The sequence below is a fragment of the Trichomycterus rosablanca genome, chromosome 13 (genome assembly GCF_030014385.1).
Source record: "Trichomycterus rosablanca isolate fTriRos1 chromosome 13, fTriRos1.hap1, whole genome shotgun sequence".
In the NCBI taxonomy this organism is placed as follows: Eukaryota; Metazoa; Chordata; class Actinopteri; order Siluriformes; family Trichomycteridae; genus Trichomycterus; species Trichomycterus rosablanca.
In genome coordinates, this window is record NC_086000.1 from 6,555,729 (window position 1) to 6,576,246 (window position 20,518).

Sequence of the window (20,518 nt, forward strand, 5' to 3'; positions counted from 1 at the left end):
ACATATTTTGATAACTTGTGGTTTGTTACATACACATTATTATACTGAAAGTATTCATCAAAGATTGGGGCCATCCAAATGCCCCCTTTCTGCCCCATTTACTTACTCACTCACTTTCTTAGCGTATCCAATTAGGGTCGCGGGGACAGACACACATACAAACACCCATTCACCTATAGGGCAATTTAGTGTCTCCATTTAACCTGACTGCATGTTTTGGACTGTGGGAGGAAACCGGAGCGCCCAGAAGAAAACCCACATGCAAACATGCACAAACGAAACATGCAAACTCCGCACAGAAAGGACCCGGACCGCCCCGCCTGGGGATCGAACCCAGGACCTTCTTGCTGTGATGCGACAGTGCTACCCACCGAGCCACCGTGCCGCCCTCCACCCCATTTAGTAAATTAAAATATATTATTTAGTAAAATATCAGTATTATGTTCAGTTCTTGCTCCTCCTTGTCACTTTTGCACATTTGGTTTATTGTAAATTGCCTCTATTTTTTAAATTATATTTCAAGTTTCTATTTTCTAATGTTTAATTTTACTTTTTACATTATATATATGCTATATTTTTCCTAGTGTTTGCTATATATTTCGTGTTTGGCTTGCCATAATACATGCTTAATACGTGCAGCCAATGGGGGGGCAGTGATGTGGGTGGTTGAGTTCATGTCGTGGACCCACCACCCCCACCCCCCGCCATGGGCCCCAGTGCACCTGCCAAAAAAAACCCACCCCCTGTAGTTACGCCACTGTGTACTGTGTATGACTATGGCAACAGAACATGGTAATTTGAGTGAGAAATAACCCAGCAGTGTAACCCAACTGCCTCAACCCAGGGTTTGGGTAGAAAAAACAACCCAGCATTTTGTGTATGTTTATGTGACAAATAAACTTTGATTACACTTCATTTGATATCCAAAAACGTGCGTTCAAGCATTATGTCCAGTCTAGGGTATAGTTCTGCCTCTCGTCCATTTTTTTCTGTTGTTGCCTGACCCACAGTGACCCTGACTCGAATACTGAATCGAATACTGTACTTAAAATCATCGGAGTGAATGAATCTCCAGATTTATAGTAAAAGAATGCGGTGCTTTCTTTTTCACCAGCAGGGGGCGACATTAGTTTTATGGTTTCCTTGTGTCTGGCATGCCTTTTCTCTCCAATACACCAGTAAAATTGAGGGCATTGCTGGAAATCGATTTTGTCTTTTTCGTTTTTACATAAATATTTAAATAAAAGTTAATGTATGCAGACACTATAGACTCTGCATATTCTTAACTCCATTGGTTATATTGTAATGATTCACTGTTATTACCTTCTAACTTAAACTGCAATTTAAAGCCATTTCAGGATTTTATGATATAATTCTTTATATAAAGATTTTTACTACAAGGTTCAAAATAATACTAATGCTTTGGATGTCAAATACGTCATCTCAATGCTTTAGAAAGACATGTATTTCTAATGGACAATGCAGTGGCACAGCTGGTAAAGTGGGTGCCACACAGCAACATGGCTCCTGGATTTAAATTTTCAGCTCATGTGACTGTCAGGACTTTTGGGCTCCAAAATGTAGAGGGTGGACTGGTTTGTTAAAACTGCTTGTAGATGTGAGTGAACATGTAATTGTTCTGCAACAGTGTGCTATCCAGGATGTATTACTATCCAGGATATATTGGAGAGATGCCATTTTAAATTGCATTGTACCTGTGTATAGTGACAATAAAGATTGTATTATATTCTATTACTGGCTTTCACCCAAAGTTTGTGGCAGGTGACCATGACCAAAGTAAAATAGTTAAAATTAGTAAATGTATACTCACAATGCAAAGCTGTAAGATATACAGTATATTTTAATTGGATATTTTATCAGGTACTCCTTCCATTTAGATATACTGTACTTTGTTGTTAGCAATAACTGACTGGCGGTCCTTAATTGGAGTTAATATGTACAAATTGTCTGCTTGCCTGAACCACCCTTAATGGTAGGGATTACCGTTCAACCATTGCTACTGCATTCGGTATACTTATACTAGTACAATATACACTACCTTCACTAATACTGACACTCCTGACAAACATTATTTAATCCTTTATCAAAAATGTTCTTAAAAAGCTTCTCATTATTAGATATGCAATGATTGATAATAAAAAAAATTCTCTGGTTTCACAGTTATTGGCACCCCAATAACTTAAGCATATTCCCATTCATATTTTAGTTTCTAAAGTTCACCTGAAGAATTAAGCACAATTAAATGCTCAGCCATGACTTACTGTCTCACTGGAGTAAAAATATGGGATGATATACAGACACAATTCTCTTACTTATTGATCACTAAGAAAGAGCAAAGAAAACAGCAAATCAAAGTTGTTAAACTGCACAAGTAAAAAAAAAATGGCTACAAGAAAATAGCTAAACAGGTGAAATGCAATAATGCAGAATTTCAAAGCTACTAGAGATTTTTAAGTCCAGAAGAGGATGCATGTCTAATGTACAATACACACTACTACATGTCTAATCTGATCACACACAGTGTGAAAGATGGTCTGAGTGGCTTTGCAGATATTAGGTCTCGGGGTCAAAATGTCTTCCTAAAATCAGATGCCAACTGTATAACCAAAAGTTGTTTGGAAAGATTGTCAGAACAAAGACTTTGCTTTCAAAGACTGGAAAACTTATAGTGTACAGGCTTGTTTGACAGACTTGTCTGGAACTTTCAGTGGTCGGATGGAACCAAAATAACACTTGTTGATGTTTGGTGCAGTCACAAGTAAAACCATGCAGAAAAGTAGATTTTTACTATTGTGATGTAATAATCAACATTTTTGCAATTGAATATACTGTGGTACCTTGTAACTCGATGTCCCCTAAACTCGAAATATTTGAAAGTCGATGCACTTCGGGGAGAAATTTGTACCCTTAAACTCGACGTTCTCTTAAATTTAAAGTGTTCAGCTAGTTACAATTTTTTATTTCAAATTAACAATGGACAGCCGCTTTGCTTGGCTTAAGCGGTGTGGTAAAACGTCATCAAAGTGTGAATATGAAGGCGCCCAGGTGGCGCAGCGGGATATTCCGCTTGCACACCAGCACAGAGTTTCTGAACTCCTCGGTTCGAAACTCGGTGTTTCCACCGGTTGGCTGGGCGCCATCTAGCGGGCGTAATTGGCAGTGCCTGCAGCAGATACTCTAATTGGCCACCGTATCTGCAGGGTGGGGGCCGGACTATGTGTGGGTGGGTGGGTGGGGCTTCATACGCTGGACCCTGATTGGCGGAGGAGACGGCTGTGCAGAATGCAGGGGTGAGAAGAGGAGGGCTGAGCACGTGTGAAGAGGCGTGTACAGCGATGTGCTCTCCTCGGATGCAATCTGGTATCTCTCAGCAGCAGAAGGCAAAATTGAGTGTGCTAAATCGGGAGAAAAATGGGAAGAAAATGCATTAAAAATAAATAAATAAAGTGTGAATATGAGATGAATAACATAAAATCCACTCTGTGTTTAGCTGTACTTTCCTCACTGTATCACTAATAAACTTGTGTTATAGCTCGGGGTTCTGAGAGAATCGTGAGAATCAGCTTTTCCGGGTCTTAAACGCTTATCGTAAAAAAAACAAATTGCAGGTTTGAATTTATTTTTTATATTATTTTAACTGTTTTCAATTGCATTTCGGTGTTTTTATATTATATTTGTGTTATTTTCAGTGTGTGAGTGCCAAAAACAACCCCATTATTTTACATTAGCCCAAAATACAGTATATGCAGATCCACAGGACCATAGAACACATTAACAGGTTTCCCATACATCTTTATGGGAAAAAATACCTTAAAAGTCAACGCCACTCCCAAAACCAATTAACGTCGAGGTTCAAGGTACCACTGTACTGTTTTTAACTCAACTTGTTTACAGCATATACGCTGTAAGAACTTGGGTTATACCTTCTACAAGAAGAACTACTTTGCCAAGGAAATCTAACGCGTGTGCAATTTCAACGATATCCAAATCACCTCTGCCGGAAATGAAGCCTTGTTGTTAGTATGTACATCAGCGATTCTGTTCCGCCCCCCAAAACATCGTGACGCGGTTCTGACTGGGCGTGTTCAGCTGCTCCTCTGATTACAGAACGTAAAGTTGAGTTTACCGCTACATGTGGATTCATGCAGCACACAGATTTGTACGGAACCCTGAATGAACCAAGGATTTAAACCGAATGATAGACTAAATGTTTGCCGAGTGTGAACCCTGAAATCGATTTCCTTTCGCTGTGCAGAACCAAACCAGCGGCTGGTAAGTTCAATTAATAAAAAAAAAAAAACTAATTCGTGTTTTAATGACTTGTGTGAGCAGATTGGTGTTTCATGAAGTTTACGAGGATTCCCATCCCGATGGTTTTGCTTTACTTTGTTTTGGAGTTTTAGCTCTTGTCATGCTTTTGTTATATATTTCTATTTCTATATATATAAGTTTCCATATGGTACTTTAGTACACTGTTCAAACTAAATTTCCAGAAAATTTCCAGCTTTTTGTAAAACGCAGTAAAAAGAAGAATCTGTAATTTGTTAATTCTCCTAAATATTTATGAAACTGATAAAAGTAGAAAGATAACATTTCCAATGTTTTACTGATGAATTTCAGTGTATATTTTAAATACAAACACATTTAGAATTTGATGTTTGCAAAACACTTAAAAATAGTGTGGCACAACTATTATCATTATGGTCAAGTGATAATGAAACGTAGTATACAGTATAAGTCACATTGTTCCACATTAAGCTGCTGAATTAGTGACAGGTGAGAGAATTTTGATCTGGTATAAAAGGAATATACCAAAGGATCAGTCTTAACAAGCAATGATGGGTCATGGCTCACCACTTGGTCAAAATCCAGTTGAGAATTGCCAGTCAGTTAAAAACAAAACATTTCTCAACGCAAGATTGTAAATAATTTACTGTTTCACCATCTACTGTTCATAATATTTAAAAAGATTTAGGGGATCTGGAGACATCTCAGTCTGTGTAAGGCAAAATCAAAAACCAATGTGTGTGACCTTTAGCTCTCAGACAGCATTACTACTGTGATAAACATAGCCACATGGGCTTGGGAGTACTTCACACAACCATTGTCACTTAACACAGTTTGCTGTTACATCAAGAAACTCTGTTATACAAAGAGAAAGCTGTACATGAGTTTTATGCAAAAACATCTTCAAGTTCTCTGTGTCCAAAGCTCATCTCTTATGGTCCAAAGACTGTGGAAGCTTGTGGTGTGGTCAGATTTTTAGGAAAAATGGATGTTAAGTTCCTGTGCCAAAGATAAAAATGTCCGGACTGTTATCAGTGAAAAGTGCAAAAACCAACATGCTGAGAGTGCTGAGAATGATCCACCACCTAAATAATACCTGCTCTGTGGTGGTTCTGGGAAAGGGCTAACAAATCATGCAGAGAAACAGATGGACTACAGTCAGTAATTGTAGAACTACAAAGTACTTCTATATGGTAGGTGGAGCTGATCTAATGGATAGTGAGTGTAGAAACAAGGAGGTGGTTTTAATGTTATGGCTGATCGGTGTATACAGTTAGCAGAACACGTATTAGACATTCTGTTTAATAAGGTAGTTTGGAACACAGTTTGTTTTAGATGTTGCTGGTTATTTGAGCCCTGCCTTCAGGAGTTACACAGTACATTGGCACAAAAAACTAAATTTATTCTCACTTTAATAACACTTAATTTCTATTCACCTTTAAAATAAGATTATGTCTTGTAGGAGTTATTTTGGCACTGCAAACCTCAGTAAGACCTTTTAACAAATGACTTTTTTTAGGTTAAACATTATAAATGATGGCTAATTCCAAAATTAGTTTAAGACTTATGCAGATAATATAGCTTGTTTGATATTTAAGTATGTTTCTTTACTTGTGTGGTTTGTTTTGAAGGTTAGAATAATAGACAACATGCAAAAACTGTTTCCTTTCCAATGCGTCAATCCCCAGAAACCACTAGTGAACAGAAGGTTCATTCAGTGCTGGATGTTCATTCCGGGAGGTTTGTTTGGAGGGAGAGATGTGCAGTGAGATCGTTCCATCACATTCCACATGTTAGCTCACAGATGTGAGCGTGGAAGATGGATTATGACTTGCACGTCCTTGTCTGCAGAGGGTTATGTGTCAGAGTGCCATTCCTCCATAGTGTCTAATAAAGTATGCAACCTTCATCCATGCTGCAGAATAAAAGCTTCTTAAACTTTGTAGAGCTTGCTTTAAGCTATTTCCTGTTTGCTGCTAGAGATGTTTCGCTTATTTATTTTTAACATAATTTACCGGTTCAATCACAGATTTTATTTCAACCTCGTTTTTGCATTCTTTTATTAAAAAATCAGCTTAGCATGGCAAAAATAGCAGTAAAATAAGCAAAAACACTAAGCAGAACTAGAACTAGACACTGATTCGAAAAGTTATAGCTTTATGCTGAGACATGATGCAAAACATCCACATTATTTTTAATTAAATCAATAAATAATGTTACACACAAACCCACAAAACACACATACAGTGTATCACAAAAGTGAGTACACCCCTCACATTTCTGCAGATATTTAAGTATATCTTTTCATGGGACAACACTGACAAAATGACACTTTGACACAATGAAAAGTAGTCTGTGTGCAGCTTATATAACAGTGTCAATTTATTCTTCCCTCAAAATAACTCAATATACAGCCATTAATGTCTAAACCACCGGCAACAAAAGTGAGTACACCCCTTAGTGAAAGTTCCTGAAGTGTCAATATTTTGTGTGGCCACCATTATTTCCCAGAACTGCCTTAACTCTCCTGGGCATGGAGTTTACCAGAGCTTCACAGGTTGCCACTGGAATGCTTTTCCACTCCTCCATGACGACATCACGGAGCTGGCGGATATTTGAGACTTTGCACTCCTCCACCTTCCGCTTGAGGATGCCCCAAAGATGTTCTATTGGGTTTAGGTCTGGAGACATGCTTGGCCAGTCCATCACCTTTACCCTCAGCCTCTTCAATAAAGCAGTGGTCGTCTTAGAGGTGTGTTTGGGGTCATTATCATGCTGGAACACTGCCCTGCGACCCAGTTTCCGGAGAGAGGGGATCATGCTCTGCTTCAGTATTTCACAGTACATATTGGAGTTCATGTGTCCCTCAATGAAATGTAACTCCCCAACACCTGCTGCACCCATGCAGCCCCAGACCATGGCATTCCCACCACCATGCTTGACTGTAGGCATGACACACTTATCTTTGTACTCCTCACCTGATTGCCGCCACACATGCTTGAGACCATCTGAACCAAACAAATTAATCTTGGTCTCATCAGACCATAGGACATGGTTCCAGTAATCCATGTCCTTTGTTGACATGTCTTCAGCAAACTGTTTGTGGGCTTTCTTGTGTAGAGACTTCAGAAGAGGCTTCCTTCTGGGGTGACAGCCATGCAGACCAATTTGATGTAGTGTGCGGCGTATGGTCTGAGCACTGACAGGCTGACCCCCAACCTTTTCAATCTCTGCAGCAATGCTGACAGCACTCCTGCGCCTATCTTTCAAAGACAGCAGTTGGATGTGACGCTGAGCACGTGCACTCAGCTTCTTTGGACGACCAACGCGAGGTCTGTTCTGAGTGGACCCTGCTCTTTTAAAACGCTGGATGATCTTGGCCACTGTGCTGCAGCTCAGTTTCAGGGTGTTGGCAATCTTCTTGTAGCCTTGGCCATCTTCATGTAGCGCAACAATTCGTCTTTTAAGATCCTCAGAGAGTTCTTTGCCATGAGGTGCCAAGTTGGAACTTTCAGTGACCAGTATGAGAGAGTGTGAGAGCTGTACTACTAAATTGAACACACCTGCTCCCTATGCACACCTGAGACCTAGTAACACTAACAAATCACATGACATTTTGGAGGGAAAATGACAAGCAGTGCTCAATTTGGACATTTAGGGGTGTAGTCTCTTAGGGGTGTACTCACTTTTGTTGCCGGTGGTTTAGACATTAATGGCTGTATATTGAGTTATTTTGAGGGAAGAATAAATTGACACTGTTATATAAGCTGCACACAGACTACTTTTCATTGTGTCAAAGTGTCATTTTGTCAGTGTTGTCCCATGAAAAGATATACTTAAATATCTGCAGAAATGTGAGGGGTGTACTCACTTTTGTGATACACTGTATATACATATATACACTGATCAGCCATAACATTTAAACCATCTCCTTGTTTCTACACTCACTGTACATTTTATCAGCTCCACTTACCATATAGAAGCAGTTTGTAGTTCTACCATTACTGACTGTAGTCCATCTATTTCTCTACATACTTTTTTAGCCTGCTTTCACCCTGTTCTTCAATGGTCAGGACCCCCACAGGACCACCAGAGAGCAGGTATTATTTGGGTGGTGGATCATTCTCAGCACTGCAGTGACACTGACATGGTGGTGGTGTGTTAGTGTGTGTTGTGTCCACTCACTGTCCACTCTATTAGACACTCCTACGTAGTTGGTTCACCTTGTAGATGTAAAGTCAGAGACGATCGCTCATCTATTGCTGCTGTTTGAGTTGGTCATCTTCTAGACCTTCATTAGTGATCACAGGATGCTGCCCACAGGGTGCTGTTGGCTGGATGTTTTTGGTTGGTGGACTGTTCTCAGTCCAGCAGGGAAAGTGAGGTGTTTAAAAACTCCAGCAGTGCTGCTGTGACTGATCCACTCATACCAGCACAACACACACTAACACACCACCACCATGTCAGTGTCACTGCAGTGCTGAGAATGATCCACCACCTAAATAATACCTGCTCTGTAGTGGTGCTGGGAGAGTCCTGACCATTGAAGAACAGCATGAAAGCAGGTTAAAAATATTTAGAGAAAAAGATGGACTACAGTCAGTAATTGTAGAACTACAAAGTGCTTCTATATGGTAAGTGGAGCTGATAAAATGGACAGTGAGTGTAATGTTATGGCTGATCTGTGTATGTAAAAAGTTTGTGATGTTTGGTTCAGAATGGCAGCACTCACTGTAAACAAAACTGGCACATGCTCATTAAGGGTGGGTGAGGATTAGTCTTAACTTACCTTTGCTACTGCACCATTTAGAGATCCATTACTCCACCCTCAATTCAGATCAACCCTCAACTGTTGGAATTAAATTTTGATGACCTTTTCATCAACAGCATTAACAAAACAATGACTTTGTCAGTTGATCATTTATATCTCTAATCGCCAACATTTAATTATTATAACAATGCTGCTTGGTGAAAAGCTTGCTGGTAATTGTACAAATCTGTTTAAAGTTTATTATCTACCCAATTTAGTTTAAAATCAAACTTAAGTAACTACTCTGACGTCAGTAGGAGCTTTATGATATCGATTGCATTACTGTTATTTGATTAGCATGTTTAGTCAGCCCTCGTAATGACCTGTTTGCTGCTGACCTTGTACATCTATTTTATGAATGCTGAACTCGTCACAGTGTTTATAATCCACTTACTGTTCTGCTGTTACTTAACATCCACTATGTTCCGCTGATTATTAATCAGTAAAGAAATTGGAAATATTTGCATCCCTAACTGTCAAGGAAACTGTATTTATTATTTTACTTTTTTAATTAATTGTGCTAACAAGGTTCTGACGCCTCTCTTGTAAAAATAAAAAATCGCTCATTCTTCTCATGCAAAGGCTTCCAGCTCATTGAGGTTTGATTGCTTATGAGCTGAAACTGCTTTCTTTAAATTCCACCAAAGATTTTCTATGGGATTTAAAACTCGAGATTGAGAAGGCCACTCGAGGAGATTCCAGGACAGATTCCTTAATCAAGCCTTGGTTAAGCTGGAAGTGTGCTTAAGATCATTGTCTTGCTGAAAAGTCCATTTATTACCAAAGTTCAATTTCACCACAGAATGGATAAGATTTCTCCTAAGAATGACTTGGTCACACAGCAAGATCACCAGTTCATTTAGAAGAAAACCATTCACACATAATCACTGATCCATCTCCATGCTCGACAGTGGGGACAGTATTCTATTTTTCATAATTGCCTTTCTTGAGCCAGACGATCAGCTGATTCCATATGGTCAAACAATTCCATACCCCATAGAACTGTGTCCCACAACTCTGTAGGCCTATCCAAATTCCTTCTGGAGTGTTTCAGACGACCCTTTCTGTGCCTCTTGGTGAAGAGTGGTGTGCATTGTGGAGTCTGGCCAGTCCTTGGTTGTTAAGTGATCATTTTAAGGTTGCTACTCACATTTGTCCCAGGCTTCATCAGTACATCCTGTTAGGGTTTTTCTTCACTGGTCTGATGAGATTGCTAAGGCTGAAATTTTGGGCTTCATCCCACAGCCAAGCAGGTTTGCTGAAACTTCCAAGGTCTTATACCTATTGTCCTTTTGGAGCTATAAAATGATCTCTCTCAGCTTTTGTGATGTTCCCTTATTTGTACCATGGTTGCAATCCACTTTGAACTCTTGAGTCTCTGGGTGGTGTTTATATAACACACAGCTGAAGCAAATTAAGGGTCGTTATTGAGTTCCCAATGGTTTAATCATGTTGTTAACAAACTAAAGGCCATACAGACTAGCATATTAACAAAATATCCTGCTTCTCTAAAATCCTATAAATATTTATTTTCTTTGTTCATTTGCTGCATCATTCAATAGATTAAGACTTTACTTAAAGCAAAATCTAGCTCTGCATGAAATTTGAGAGTTTTTAGCTGCCAATAAACTAGGGATGCATCAATACCATTTTTTCCCAACCAAGTACAAGTACATGTATTTTTGTACTTGCCGATACCGATACCAATACCTATTGGATCAGATATCTGATGTGCTAGAAAACTCGATCCGGTCGCCGAGCGCTCGACGAGCCGGTCGGATCGAGTTGTTGGATAGTTCACACTTGGCGATCGAGAGCCGAGTTTTGATCGCCGAGCGAACGCCGAGTTGCTCCCGAGCCGGCAAATCTAGCGCCGACCAGTCGCCGAGCGAAAATCAGGGCAAGAATCGTGTAGTGTGAACTAGGCATAACGCAGCAACGTGCACTAGGCACACGGTATCGGATGTTTAGTATCTGAGCCTCGTACAAGTTAATGAGCGCGGTATCGGGCAAATACCCGATACCAGTATCGGTACTCAAGCATCTCTATAATAAACCTTATTTTCCTTTTGAGGGTTTTTGACTGCTGCTTGGTGCCACTCCTATTGGCAGGCTTAGGAAACATTTAATGGATGTGATTGCTGCTAAAGCAGGATCTACAGGTTATTAAAATCAAAGGTTCACTTTTTCTCCATGCACTGTGGATGTTTACTCAATGCGCTCAATAAAATCCAATAACAGTACACCTGTGTGTTACTAGTGTAGTTAGATTGTGTTTGTCTATAGTCTATATAGAATTGGATAACAATCAGACCACATTAGTGTTCAATGTAAAATCCAGGAAATTCTAGAGGGTTCACTTTCTTTGTGTTGCAGTAGAAAAGCCATGTTAAAAGCTGGTCAGTGTCATTACTATTGACATTCAAAATAATAATTAGCTTATTCCTCTATCACTTGCAATGTCTGTCAGTCATTCTAGATAGATTAATATTAATACTTCTATGAGAAAATATGAAGAGAAGTCTTACTATTAGTGAACATACTACACTAATGCACTTCATTTCACTTAGTAGAATTTTAACTGTGTGAACTGTGGGTGTGGATCACACGTTATGGTTTGCTTGACATGAGAATGTCCTGAATTTACTTCTGTTTTGTTTTGTTGTTTCATAAAATAAGGACAGTTTTACCACAAGTTAGAAAAGGTTTCTTTGCAAGTATGGTACTAGGTGAATCATCACCCCTGTGCTCTATCAGGCGCTGGAGCTTGGCTCTAGAGAACGTTCACACAGATTTGGCAAGGCCGAAAGTTTCAGGACTGATAATGCATGTTTGCTTTTACAAAGGAAAACATGTCTGACTGTTGAACTTTGATCTTGACCAGCAGTATTGATTTTGGAAGAATGCATGAATAAACATTTGATGCATTCTAACATCCATAGCTCCTTGATTTCTTGTTAGGATTTCATTTTTAAAGCAAACATAATGAACATAAACATAAAAAATGCTTCATGCTGTTCAGAAATGTAAGGCACGTGGTTCATTTGTCCAACATACATCCAGTATATACGTGTGAAATACACAGTCCGGTATATACGTGTGAAATACACAGTCCGGTATATATGTGTGAAATACACAGTCCGGTATATACGTGTGAAATACACAGTCCGGTATATACGTGTGAAATACACAGTCCGGTGTGAAATACACAGTCCGGTATATACATGTGAAATACACAGTCCGGTATATACGTGTGAAATACACAGTCCAGTGTATACATGTGGTTAAACACATCAAAGGGTAAACACATCAGATGTCCGGTTTGGCTGCTTTTTATTTACTTTAGGACTAGCAGTTACAAATTGCAGCCTCCTCCCTGGTTCACAATACCACTCGGGCTGTGCTTTACAATGTACCACGCTGGGGATGTCCACACCCTGACATCTTACATCTTGACAGTCTTGTAATATCTGGTACCAGGACATTAGCAGCATGCCCTTCAACTTCTATATGAATAGAGGTAGATCGTCAAACAATGCATCCTGGTGCCATCTCCTTCAGAGGTTATCAATGCACATGTGCCAGGTCGCCCACATTATCGTGGAGAAAATAGGATCTGTCAGACCATTCAACCTTCTTCCACAGCTCTAATGTCCAGTTCCAATGTCTGCATGCCCACTGTAAGCACTTTCAGTAGTGGACAGGAGTTAGCATTGACACTTTGATTGACATGCGACTATGCAGACCATACACAGAAGAGTTTAATGTGCTGTGTTGTGACACATTTATTACTACATCAGTATTAAAATGATCTGCAACAGCAACATCTCGGCTTGTTCATTGCTTGTTCTTTTATGGCCGTTGTCAGTGGTTATTTACCACAGCTGACTGTGAGGACTTTTTGTTTCAAGATTCTTCAACCCAGTCACCTGACTTGGCAATTTGGCCTTCATGAAGCCCACGCAGGTCTTTATGCTGCTGTATAAACACATTAACTGTAAGAAACTACCATCAGAAACACATTGAATATATCCTGGATCATGACATGAATAATTGGTATGAAATAAGCATTGCCATGCACAGTTTTTGGGGGGCGATCCTAATGTTTCTGCTGATTGGTGAAATTTTACACCAGATGCTCTTCCTGATGCAGCCCTCCATATTTGCGATTCAAACCCCGGGTCTCAGGGGTAGTGGGCTAGGGTGGTTTACCTAGGGTGACCATATTTTGGTTTTCAGAGCATGGGCCAAACAGACATTTGCACTGGGTGGAAGGTTTGGTTCAGTTAGGGTTTTCGGGTGGATAGGTTAAATTGGTAGTTTCATGAAGTTGGTTTCATAAAGTAGGGGTTTAAATATTTGACAAATGCACCAATAACCATGCTACTATGTTTTCCTAAAACTAATGACTTTTTTTGGTGCCAGTGTCTACAACACTGCACTACATTTATAATAATAATGTGTCTAATGCATAGATCTTCAAATATTCTACTTAAAATTACTTTTGGTTCACTATATTGTCCTTTTGTTCAATATGGCCATAATGTAAACATTTCTTAACATACACTTTTATATTTAGTGTGTTAACTCTGCTTGACTAGGCAACTTTTCTTAATCGTCTGCTCCAAGATCTCCCAGACGTTTGGTAAAACAAAAATACTGCAGAAAGACTGAAATGTCTCTGGTATGTCGGCTGTAGCTCAAGGTTAGTGGGTTAGGATATTGCGTTCATGGAGTGCCAACATTTCTATAAGGATCCTTTAATAGATGTTCCAGCTCTAACTTAAAAAAAAAAGAGTCTAATGATTCTGGAACTATTTAGATTAAACTGGGAGTTCTAATTCCAGCACAGGAAATCATTATTTACCCCATTACAGACTGGTAGGTGGGATGGGGGTGGGGGTGAATGTGTGCTTTAAAAAAACTGTAAATCTCTAATCATTGGAGATTTGTGAATGTATAGCAAAAATGCCATATTAAATAGTGGTGTCAGGGTATCAGTGAGCATAAGCCTGCTATTTGGGCAAGTTGTATTGGAATTTCTGTAACTATTGACAGTTTTTTTCCATTTCTCATTTAGGTAGTTTAGTCAACAACTTGGCATGAGTTAACCATGATCTGTTGCAACAGAATGAGGAATGTTTATTACCACTGCTTTCAAGTTCTGACAGTTTAGACAGGATGTGACCATGTTTTTACAGTGAAACTGGTAAGCTTCAATAGGCGTCCCATCAAAAATAAAACACATTACTTTATTAAATGACCATACAGATCAATGGTGAACATAATCAGATGAGCAAAAACACTGTTCATTCTTTTTCATGTTTTACCACAGATTTATCCTGGTCAGGGTCATGGTGGGTTACGGTTTCCCCCAGAATCACTAGGCACAGCGCAGTAACACATCCCAAACACATCCCCTTCCACAGACGCAGCAAAGTCTGTCTGTATGTAGCATATGAACAGCCAGTACAACTAGTTCATCAGTTCTAAATTCAGATTTCAATTAAAGTCAGTGGAAAACACCTACAAGGCCTAATAATATGCTGATAAAAACAGAGATGTAACTGGGATTTGCTACAGTTTACACCAGGTGCTCTTCCTGACGCAGCCCTCCTCATTTGCGGGTCTCAGGGGTAGTGGTCTAGGGTAACACTTGGCAGGATCGCAGCATGGGCCAAACGGACATTTGCACTGGCTGGATGGTTTGGTTCAGTTTGGGTTTTCGGGTGAATAGGTTGGATTGGTAGTTTCATGAAGTTGGTGACACCATGGCAATGTGTATAAAAGAGATTTGTACCAAATGTAAAGTGCGTTACAAATTAAATGTATTACTATTATTATTATAAAGTAGGGGTTGAAATATTTGACAAATGCATCAATAACCATTGCCAATAACCATCAATAACCAAAAATGCATTTATGGTCAGATCTTTCAATTCAGTGTTTAGCCCTAAACAATAATAATAACAAATAAAATAGTCCATCAGTAAAGCTAATTTGCCAGATCCCAACAGAGACAAAAACACAGAGAAGGCAGGATCTAAAGAGAAAGGAAAATTAAATGCAAAAACACACAAAGAATAGCACACTCAGACTACAAAAGCCAAATTCCTGACATTTTTAGTGACTTGGTGTATGGTCACCCTGAGCACCCATCTGAATATGATGTTTATATTCTCCCTTAAATAATTATACAACTCCAGTAATATCTGTGTGCAAGTAAACATATTCAGATGAGAATTACTTCTTTAACATCTAATCATCTTGTGATTACCACTAGTCAATAGTATTAGAGAAAGGAAGCTGTAGGACTGGGAAAATTTAAAAACAATGCCAGTTAGGAACAGCTGTGATTATAACCAGCAATGTTCTAATTTAATTTGCTGTTGCCGTAATCCAAATCATTCCAGTCCCAATTAAAGCTGTGCTAAAAGTCATGTTACTAGGATTATTATGCTTATTCACTTGTAAAAATGTGCTTTAACATACAAAAAGTCTGAACCAAATGACTTCTCATGGTATCCTATGGTGAGAAAGTACAGTTTAATGACAGTTAGAGAGCAATTTGGCTATCCTGTCTTTGTCTTTTCAGACGGCTTCATCTTGAATTTGACCCTGCACCCTTGGGCGACAGAATGACTAGGCTGTCTGTTTAACGGTTTGGGACCCAATGCGGTTCACAAATCTGTAAAAAACCAGGGCCACCGAGGCCACGGTGGGCGTCTGAGAGTGTGTTGTTGTTTTAGTGAATGATGTTCTCTGGCCTCCCCCTCTCTGAGTTTGGACAGACGGCGAACAGCTGAGCTCTGTCGGGGCCGAGCTGCTGTAAGGGAAATGTGGGAAAGTGGACACTCCTCTTGTATTGTGTAAATGTATGAGTGGAAAGGGAAATGTTCTCTTTAAAAGGGGGGAAGGGGAGGGGGGCTCCAGGGGTAAGAACAAGGTCATCCAAGACAGCACCATACTGCTGAAATAATAAAGTCTCTGTCCTGGTAAGACAGCTCAGAGCAAAGTCCAGTTTGTTAGTTGTTGTGCACTAACATGTAGTGAGCTGTCCTTGTCTGCTCATGATCCTTAGGGGTCTGTGGAGTACTTGACTGATCCCAAGGGTGCACTTGAAATGTGGGGTCAGACATCAGCCTGCTAGAGAAAAAGGAAGGTTGAACGGGGCTGATTTTAAAGAGATTAGACACTTTGTTAGTTTGGCTGTAGGAAGTGCTGTAATTGAGGAAGTAATTGTCACTCTCTTGCTGAATGAGTCCAGTCTGTTGTTGTTAGCAGTGGAAGTGTAACAATGCCCAATACTATGTATTTCCAGGCCCTAAGGTTTGGCTTACAAACATGCACATTTAGTTAAAAACAAAGGACTGTTATATTAGTATGCTCTTGTATAAAATTGGGATTTTATGAAATGGGTGCACAAAGCCTTTTGTTTTTGCACCACTCTTATAATACAATGCAACGTTCAACTTCTCATTTTACTCAACTGTGATAGGATGTGATAGGATTTTACTCACCCTTAGAAGAGATCGGTCAGGGTATTGGTAGTTCAGTGATTAAGATACTGGACTTGTAATTCAAAGTTGCTGATTTACTCCCTAACACTGCCAAGTTGCCACTTTCGTTGCCCCTAAACTTGCATTGCATAATATTCAGTCATAACAGTAAGTTGCTTTGGATAAAAGCGTCTGTTAAATGCCATAAATGTAAATGTAGATTAAGGCAAGTATGTTCCAACTGGAGGTGCATTTTTTAGCCAAATTGGCAATAGCTGATTTTTTTATATATATGTTTATCCAATTCTTATCAGGAATAGATAACTTTTTTAGCACAAGAGGTCATTATCAATATAATATTAAATAATACTGTAAAAGTTAGTAACACCTTAAAATATTCTTAAACAACTGACATGACATTGATTCACTTGTAACAGCAGCATTTAAATGCCGGGTGAGGGCAGAGCACAGACCTATTTACATCATTTACATCATAAAACCACTTGTTTAGTTTAATGAATATAGGCTGGTTTACGACCTTAAACGAATAAGAACTCTAAAGCAACTTAATCTTGTAAAATAATACAATTTAAGCACTATTCTGTTAGTGGAAATAAAATATATTATTTTTTCATATGGAGCATTTCATTAGTGTGTATATATACACTGATCAGCCATAACATTAAAACCACCTCCTTGTTTCTACACTCACTGTCCATTTTATCAGCTCCACTTACCACATAGAAGCACTTTGTCATTCTACAATTACTGACTGTAGTTCATCTGTTTATCTGCATGCTTTGTTACCCCCCTTTCATGCTGTTCTTCAATTGATTATCTCTAACTTTACGTCTACAAGGTGGACCAACCAGGTAGGAGTGTCTAATAGAGTGGACAGTGAGTGGACAGTGTCAGATCCACTCATACCAGCACAACACACCACCACCATGTCAGTGTCACTGCAGTGCTGACCTTTAAGGAACTGGGTGAAAGCAGGCTAAAATAGCATGCAGAGTAACAGATGGACTACAGTCAGTAATTGTAGAACTACAAAGTGCTTCTATATGGTAAGTGAAGCTGATAAAATGGACAGCGAGGGTAGAAACAAGGATGTGGTTTTAATGTTATGGCTGATCGGTGTATATCCTACCCACTGCAACCCTGACCAGGCTAAAGCAGTAGTAAAACATGAAAATTGAATGAAATATTGACCAGTCGCATACTTTTACCAACTCTGAGAGGAAAAAAAAGCATATAATGGAATTTTCTGTCAGGGAATGTAAATTGTCCATGTGTTGAGTAATTTTCATCAGTTCACATCTCAGTTGCTATGATGTCATTTCCTTTCCTCGTGTACCTTTTTTGAACAATAAAATATTCAGCGTTCTCAGCATATTGGGTAACTCTCACTCCTTTTGCTCTATGTTTAGACTTTATCATACTAGAAATTACAGTTTTGTTTTCTTTATTATATCTGATTAAAAACATGTTTTATGGATGGAATGCCCCCACTAGATAAATGCTCAGACTTGGGCAACAAGGCAGATACCGGACATTTTTCTCATGTTAGAGAGATTTTGTAAAGCTTTTGGCCTTGCTAAAGGTTGCTATTTTGGTAAGATGTATTAATCAAGAAATCAGGAACCCTAATGAGCCTGCTGGTGAAGACTGACATTTTTATTTACACTGATCAGCCATAACATTAAAACCACCTCCTTGTTTCTACACACGTTGTCCATTTTATCGGCTCCACTTACCATATTGAAGCACTTTGTAGTTCCACAATTACTGAGTGTAGTCCATCTGTTTCTCTGCATGCTTTGTTAGCCCCCTTTCATGCTGTTCTTCAATGGTCAGGACCCCCACAGGACCACTACAGAGCAGGTATTATTTGGGTGGAGGATCATTCTCAGCACTGCAGTGACACTGACATGGTGGTGGTGTGTTAGTGTGTGTTGTGCTGGTATAAGTGGATAAGACACAGCAGCGCTGATAAAGTTTTTAAACACCTCACTGTCACCACTGGAATGAGAATAGTCCACCAACCTAAAATATCCAGCCAATAGGAACACTAGTACCTAGTACCAACATTTACAAGGTGGACCAACTAGGTAGGAGTGTCTAATAGAGTGGACAGTGAGTGGACACGGTATATCAAAATACACAGTGCTGAGAAGGATCCACCTCCTAAATAATACCTGCTCTGGTGATCCTGTGGGGGTCCTGTCCATTGAAGAACAGGGTGAAAGCAGGTTAAATAAAGTATGCAGAGAAACAGATGGACTACAATCAGTAACTACAAAGTGCTTCTATATGGTGTGGAGCTGATAAAATGGACAGTGAGTGTAGAAACAAGGAGGGGGTTTTAATGTTATGGCTGATCAGTGTATATAACAATATACACTGTTTACAGATGAGCCAAAACATTAGAACCACCCCCTGATTACATGACAATACCCATTTAGTAACAATTGTGCATGTCATGATCAGGGATCTGTTACTTCTTGGGCTGATAGTAGGTACTCATAGTTCACGTGTTGAATGCAGCAGATATGTACCTGCATAAAGACCTGAGTGATAAGAATCGTTATGGCCAGATGACTGTGCCAGGAGTGCTTACAGACAGCCATAGTGTGTACCCATCAACAGTGGTCCGAGGTAGGACAAGCCACAAACCGTCAGCAGGTCATGAAGGACATAAAGACTTAAATTTCTGATCATTTTAAGAATACTGGTGATGAGGTAAAGATGCAGTGCATGAAACCTTTCTCTTCAAAATTCCTTTACAAAATCAGTATCTCTTTTGTTACTTTCTGATAATAAAGCTTTATTTAGGCAGTTTCAAAGGTAAAATCTTAAATCAGTAAGTGTTTATTAAGAACAGCTGTTTTATTCCCATTCTTGCCCTGAGGATTGGGACTAAACCCCAGTGCTCCGTGTGGGAACAGTACCTGTTTATCTTTGACCTGCTAAGTTCCGCTTGTAGAGAAACATAGACAAGATTAGAAGCAGAAATAATTGGTCTCTACATTTGTCTCCAATTAGAGAACATGGCCTTGATATCGGGACCCGCTAGCTCAGCGGTGGTTTTTGTGGGGGTGGCAGTCATTTCACAGGTCATTTTAGTTTGAGCGTTTTATCAGCTGAGAGAACAAATGCTCTCCAGTTGTGTTTGACTCTGTGCCAGGTGTGTAATCACATGTGTGTGTGGTACATGGTGTTTTCTTAGTCATACAGCCAGAGTAATGAAGAGACTGGAGAAATTTCCTGTCAAAAGCTGTAAGAACATTTTCTGTGGTAACTCCCAAACTGTTTCACTTTCTGTTTTATTTTGCAACTTTAACATTATTTAATAAATGTACCCTAAATTATAACCCCAAATCAGAAAAAGTTGGGACAGCATAGAAAATGCAAATAATAAGAAAATACACAGAGTTTACATTTACTTTGACTTTTATTTAAATGCAGACAGGATGAACCTGAGATATTTCATGTTTTATCTGCTCAACTTCATTTCATTTATTAATAAACATCCATTCCTGCATTTCAGACCTGCAACACATTCCAAAAAAATTTGGGACAGTAAAGCATTTGGCACTGAGGATACCAAGCAATTTAGTGTGTCAGGTTTTATTTTGTCTCATTCTTAAGATGTGCAACAGTACGGGGTTGTCGTTGTTGCATTTTTCATTTCAAAATTCTCCACACATTCTCTATTAGGGACAGATCAGGACTGCAGGCAGGCCAGTCCAGTACCCGTACCCTCTTCTTCCACAGCCATGCCTTTGTAATGTGTGCAGCATGTGGTCTCGCATCGTCTTGTTAAAAAATGCATGGACGTCCCTGGAAAAGATGACGTCTTGAAGGCAGCATATGTTGCTCAATGTACATTGACACCAGA

The 20,518-nt window shown here is 39.4% G+C and overlaps 1 protein-coding gene across 1 annotated transcript in view; it reads left to right on the plus strand.

Annotated features, from left to right (window-relative positions):
• Window positions 1-4,206: 4,206 nt before the first annotated feature.
• Window positions 4,207-20,518, plus strand: part of LOC134325453 (pleckstrin homology domain-containing family G member 3) — a 72,096-nt gene continuing 55,784 nt past the window's right edge. The window contains exon 1 of the mRNA XM_063007651.1: window positions 4,207-4,293. The gene's annotated coding sequence lies outside the window, so the exon portion shown is untranslated. The remainder of the gene's footprint in view (window positions 4,294-20,518) is intronic.